Below are 7,176 nucleotides of genomic sequence, written 5' to 3' on the forward strand. Positions count from 1 at the left end.
AAGACAGAATAATTTTATTTTAGTGGAGACTTAAGTTTCATAACTGGTTTGACTGCAGAAATGAATGCTGTTTGAAACTCTAGGTGTAGAGGTCTTTCCATTGTCTTTCCATCTTGGAATTAATTTTTTTTTTTTTCCTTTAAAATAACTCACAGTGAAACAAATGTATGAAAATCTCCTTCAGGAAATATTTGTAGTTTAGACATGACAATAAATAAATATAAGATGGGAGGGTTGAATTGTGCTTTACTGGACCTTGGAGCACCATGCTCAGACTTCCAGGAGATCCACCAGATGCTCATTGGAGTTCTGAGTTGCTGTGGACTTGTGTCTTTCACCAAGACCTTCCTCTCTGAAGGTGATGCACACAGTTCGTCCTTGTGCAAGTCATTCCCACTGAGAATTTTCAAGGCACATACACTTCAAATGCCACCTTTGCAGCAGTGGATTTGTTGCACCATTATTGCTGTAGGTACAGTGGAGATGTCAAGCCCCATAGTAACTCTCAGTGAGTGAACTGTGCACATTTTTTTCAGAATGTGTTTTTCTGTGAGGGTGGTGGGGAAAAGGGTAGTTCCCCAAATAAATACCCACTGGTGATCCTAGTTATGCCAAAGACTGTTAGATCATTGAAGCGATTGATGTTGGCAGTCACTGTTATTTCTGTTCTGTTAGCTCTGTTTCTTAAGAGGCTTGGCATTAGCTCTGTAGGTGTCTGCAAAACCACCAGCAGGAATGGAATGAGGAGGCGTGGGAAAGTTCAGTGAAAAGCTTTTTTGAAATGCAGTATTATGTCAGGGGCCAGAGTGCTTAAGCCTGCTTTCCCAGGGGTTTCGCTGCCCAGGCTGGGGGACAATTTGGTGCGGCTGGAATTGGACCTGCCTCATTACTACGGACTTGCCTGGCAATCATTGATCTGTTGCAGGCTCGTTACCCTCATCAGATCAGGCCCTACCTTGCTAAGTCATCTTTCTAGCGTGACCTCAGATCTGCCTTGTTTTAAGCCTCATCTGGCAGTCACTGATATGTTAGCTGGCCTTGGCTGCTGTCACGGACCTGCTCTGGTTTTTCATTCCGGTGCTCACCCTGCTTGGCTCCCAGCTCCGCTTTCCTTTCCAAGCAGCCTGCCCTTGCTGCTCCCTGACGTACGGCTTCAAACAGGTGAAAATATGAACTGTTTCTTACTCATCTTTATAGCACAAGTGGGTAATAAAATGTCTCTATGGAAAGGAATATCAATAAAATAAGCAGCCCTGACATACTGTAGAACGTGGATGTACTTTCTCCATATTTGGCTCTGCTATTGGTACTGAATGGATTACTCAAGAAAAACCATTCACAGACATTAATTGTGCTGTTACTAAGCATGCAGCACTATAAATTTGAAGGTCTGGAAAATGCAGGATTGCAGAAGGTATTTCCTTCTTTTTTTTTTTCTGATATTTGGCATGATAAATACATGTATTTTGGAGAATATTTAAAAACATATGTTACACAAATTTCTCTTAGAAATTAATGGTAAAACAGTTTTCTGAATAAAGTGGAGGTATTAAGGCTTCATCAGAATCCTTTGAAATTCCTTGTAAATTTTATAAGTATTTTAAAATAAGCAACCTAATCTTTCAAATATACACTATGCTGTGCAGGCTATACTACATAGAAAGATCTTGTCGTCCAAACTCTTCTTCAGAAATACTTTTTCCCCGAGCTCTGTGCCTACATTCATACTTTTTAGCTCATAGGTCACTCCAATTGAACTTTTTGTTCTCACCGTTGTGATTTGTTCCACTTTCAGAGATCATAAGGAAGAAGAAAAAGCCAAGTTTTTATCACAGTAAGCAGTACGATTCCAAATTAACAGTAAGTACAGTTGTCATCATTGAAAAGGAATTTTTTATCAAAAGTATGTTGTTATGGTATATGTACAAACTGGATTATAGAGAAACTATTTCTCATTCTGGACTTCATTAAATCCTTCATTAAATTCTTTTGATAATGAAATCAATATTGTAGAAAGTTCAATTTTTCTCTATTATGTGTGGTTTTTTTTTCATTTCTTGCTTGGACAGTTACCCTGTTCTAATTACCTGGAGCTAGACATACAAAGTGGCTTCCTAATGACTCTTGAAATAGAGCTTGACTAGTGCTCATATACAACATTTTCGTTTTTAACCATCATGTTTGCATTGTATAAGCATTATAGGTGTATACAAATATCTGAAGGCTTTTAGAACATACACATGGCTTAAAAAAACAATGCTGCAGAGGTGGGTTCATATGAAACAAGTTGCTTATCAGTTGTGTAAAATAGAAGGTCTATTAAACAGATGAAGAAAGAAGATACAGTTCTTGACATTTCTGTGGATCCCAAGATGTACCATTTACTGGAGCTTCAGGTATCTTTTAATCTGCAATACGCAGCTTTCGCTCAAACTTTTCCAACTATTACACTACCTTTTTCTATACCTTTTGTTCTTATAATAAAGTTAAAACATCCAGTGTAAGTGATAATGTATTATGTCTGTCTGTATATTAATACAGAAAAAGGAAAATTAAAATCTGGGCTTTTAAAACTAAACGGTAAGTGTGTATTGCCAATCTCAATTTGCCTGTGAAGTCTGGAATAGAAATAGAAATTTCTTGGTATTTACTTGCATATTCAGCCTTTAAAACATATATCCAAAACTAAGAAGAGCTATTGGACCAACACTAGAAAAGTTGGCAGAAGAAAGAGTGGGAAGAACAACATGGTTAAAATATTTTTCAGTTAGAGCTATTATTTGAAATGGAAATTGCCCTTTAATTTTTTGGTAAAGCTATTATTTGTGTTGCAATCACTCTGAGAACTGCAGTAGTTATTTTAGTTTTTGCTGTCAGAGGGTATGAGATATCCTACTTTGGCAAGAAAGACAACAGATGTTTGACTGCTGATGTAAAAACTTGGGTTTTTTTTCCAGGGTGCTATCTTAGAACAAGAAAACTTACACAAAAAAAGAAGAGTTAGGAAGCTGTAACCTTCTGTGAAAAGAGCTTAACGTGGTTTAACAGAAGGCAGTGTAACTTGTTAAGACGCTGTTTTTACATGAATTGCCTGCAAATAACTGAATGTTTTCAGTTTCTCTGTTAAACTGCTACAAGAATGGCAGCCAATATATACAACTCCTCCCCCAAAGCCTCTCTTCCACCAGCTTGTGTAACTTGAGTCTAAAAGGTGGAGGGTTTTTTTGAGAAAAACATAACCTGGAGTATCTTTTCCTGTTAACTGACCTTACTATATCATATGTCACATCATGCTTTCCTCTTTTTAATTTGAATTCGTTCCTGTCTACCTTGCTTGCTTTGAGTGAGCTGCGATTACAGCAAAGTAATAGTAGATCAGTTTGGGAGGGGCACTGTAAGTGATTCAGCTTATCTTTCAGTTTGTTTTCTAATCTGATCAATATGTACTTGGAAGGTAAGTGTTGACTGATGATGAAGCCCGTTAGTACTGTATAAGATTGTGACAAGACTGTGTGTGCAGAGAATGTCTAGAAATGCTTTGTGAAGTAAGATGTGTTCAATATATCTCCCTTTTTGACTCATCATTTGCAAATATTAATTCCCTTGTATTAAATTTCAATACTGGGCGCTTATAAGAAAGATGGGGACAAACTTTTTAGCTGGGCCTGTTGTAACAGGACAAGGGGTAACAGTTTTAAACTAAAAGAAGATAGATTCAGACTAGATATAAGGAAGACATGTTTTACAGTGAGGGTGGTGAAGCACTGGCACAGGTTGCCCAGAGAGGTGGTTGATGCCCCATCCCTGGAAATATTCCAGCTCAGGCTGGACGAGGCTCTGAGCAACCTGCTCTAGTTGAAGATGTTCCTGCTTGTTGCAGGGGGGTTGGACCAGATGACCTTTAAAGGTCCCTTCCAACCCAAACTATTCTGTGATGCTTTAACTTGCATAAATCAATATTGTTTTAATTAAAATGTTTTGCATAAAATGTGCAGATCAGAAGAAAAAATAATCTTTGCAACCAAAGCTTAAATGACTTTGTGTCTTCAAAGAAAAATGTTTACTTCATTTCACCCATAAAATAAGTTGCTTTGCATTTCTTCTTGACACTACATTGCAGAATAATAAAGCTCAAAAATTTATATCATAGAATAGTTGCATACCGAGTTTTAATTTTAAGTATTTAGAAGATACTTTATCATTCTGGAAAAAAATGAGCTAACAAAGAAGCAACTTTTGCAAAGAACAAAAATAAATCACTGAACACATGCAGTATGTTTTCCTTTTTGCATTTTGGTCTCCAAATTCTGCATAGTAATCCTTACTTCCCAAGGGCAAATAAAGCTGTTCTTTATTCTTTCAAAGCAAGACGTCTCAGGTGAGTTATGTTTCAAGTTCAGTATGTTTGTTATTTGGATGCAGTGAGAAGCCCATTAAGAAATAGATGATCTATGCATAACAGGAGAAATTTCACAATAGGAGGTAGAATGGCAGAACACAATGGAAATGAAATCATTATGAAGAAAAATGCTGGTTGGTGATGTTTGGATTGCAAAAATTTGACCAATTGGCATTAGTGTAACACTGTGTTAGGTCAGCACAATAAAAATTAAGCTTGATCCCTCCATACTGAGTGAGAAATTTAGTACTGAGTTGACCTTTGTTTTTAGGCAGGTTTGAGTGAGCGGCCTCCTTTTTTATCCTTTAAAAAAAATAAAATTAAAAAGTTAATAATAAAGCTACAGGAGCTAGTTCTCACTGGATGAGCAGTGGTTGCTGGTCTGTATTATATCAAAATGGCCAAATGGAAAACCAGGCCCTGGAAGTATCCAACCCATGTGTTTGGGGTATGAAGTCTTGTACAGCCAGAGATCTTCTCAGAGTACTACTTCATGAATAGGACACTCTTTTGCACTGTTGTGGAATGAGTTCTTGTATTTGAGAAGAAAAAAGACTGGGGAAAAAGGGAAGGAGGATGGCCATATGAGAAAGTTGGAGTGGATCTCAATCGCCTCTATTTTATTGTACATTCTATTTATTGAATTAGTTTTATTTTAGGGAGAATGGTCTCTAGGTCTATTACTTGTAACTAGGGATGTTAGTTGTGGTATCACAGAAGGGCTGAGGTTGGCAGGGGCCTCGGGAGGTCGTCTGGTCCAACCCCATTGCTCAAGCAGGGTCACCTACAGCCGGCTGCCTAGGACTGTATCCAGCTGGCTTTTGGATTTCTCCAAGGATGAGAGACTCCACAACCTCTCTGGGCAACCTGTGCCAGTGCTTGGTCACCCCCACAGTAAGAAAGTGTTTCCTGATGTTCAGAGGGAACCTCCTGTGGTTCAATTTGTGCCCGTTGTCTCTGGGCCTGTCACTGGGCACCACTGAAAAGAGCCTGGCTCCATCTTCTTTGTACCCTCCCTTCAGGTATTTATACTTGTTGAGGAGATCTCCCTGAGCCTTCTCTTCTCCAGGCTGAACAGTCCCAGCTCTCTCAGCCTTTCGTCCTAGGAGAGATGCTCCAGTCCCTTCATCATCTTTGTGGCCTTTGCTGGACTCTCTCCAGTATCACTGTAGATTTATTTATCGTAGATTTCTTTTACAAGAGTTGGCATATGTTTGGTTCTTAACTATGCCTATGTTACAAGAGCATGTATTTTAAAGACAACAGGATGACTGGCTTGCTATTGCAGTTTTTGTACTGTTGTGCTTTTACCAGAAGCATTTATTCAAATGGATCACAAATGTATTATGTATGAAAAGGCAGTGTGCCTGCCTCTTTAATCTGTTTGAGGCATTGCTGGTTGGCTGCATTATAATGAAAATTGGTAATGTATTTTTTTGATATAAAATTAATGTATATTACTTTGTCCCTAATGCCACATGTGTATTGAACTACAAAAGAGTTACTGAGACTGGCAATACATTATGCAGGTGCTGGGTGTTAAACATGGATAGTGTACTTTTGCTTTTCTCACACTAAATAGGAAAGTTTTAGGCATATATTGTGTTTTCAATTATCATATCAAATCTTTGTGAATTCTGTTACCATTCCAAATTGTCTTGATGGCTTGATTGTGTGGTAGATTCACAGTGCCCATGGCTGTACTGAAAGCAGCAGCATCTAACAGTTTATGTTGAGGAACTGGGGGCATCTGGAATTTGGATGCAGTTCTCCGTGAATTTAATCACACCAGTTTTGTTTCTTTGTTTAGTATCGGTGCATTGGGAATATGGAAATCAGGTATGTTCCAAGGATTAAATTGTTGGTATTTGCAAAAGGCTCTGACAGTGGAAAGCTTAGAAACAATACAAATGTCTATTTTTAGACAGTTCAGGGGTTTGGTGCATGTTACTGTGTCTTGCACCTTGTGGGTTTTACAAGACAAACTATGGTAATAGGACAGTCGATAAAAACCATCTTCGTGATTTTTCTCAAGAAGAAATTGTTCCTTGCATTAAGTGGAGATAAGAGAGATCTGAGGAGGGATCAAGACAATCAAAATGAGAACAAAGCAGTTTCTGCCATTCATCTAAACAAGGTTAAGGCGAAGGGGTGAAAGCTTTTGAAATAGAAGTAGCTCTGCTCCTGAACTTGTTTGATAAAACGATCTTGCCTGGTCTGTTTCTCTTCCCACTTTCTTTTTTTTTGTTTTTCAGTAGGAATATATTATTTCCTTTATATATATTTATTTATATGTATACACTTGTCCTCTCTATATATTATACTCTTTAAAGTCTGTAATTATTGTTTTAAAGGGTAAATGTGGAAGTAATAATTTTGGATATATCAATTACAGTTAATACACATCTTAGTGAATGACGTATTAAATGATCCACTTTTTTTTCCTTAACTACTAACAATAATCTTTTGCAGCTCAGGCCAAACCAAGTGAGTAATGAAAAATACTAAATGTGTATAGAGTAAAAGCATACTTTTAATAAAAGGAAAATTTATGCACAAAATGAAAGTTTTAATTTGCCTTTTGATGACAGAGATTTTATTTGAAACTTAGCAACAGAAAAATCACTTTGGAATTTTAAGGTAATTGTTTGATTTGTGTAATAGAGTTTGAGTCTGAAATTTATCATGGATAAAGGTGAAATATATCATGTGGATAAAGTCTGACCTATAAGTAAAAAAGTACAATTAATCACACTTAAATGTAGTTAAGCAATGAA

The sequence above is a fragment of the Buteo buteo genome, chromosome 20 (assembly GCF_964188355.1).
Source record: "Buteo buteo chromosome 20, bButBut1.hap1.1, whole genome shotgun sequence".
NCBI classification, from domain to species: Eukaryota; Metazoa; Chordata; class Aves; order Accipitriformes; family Accipitridae; genus Buteo; species Buteo buteo.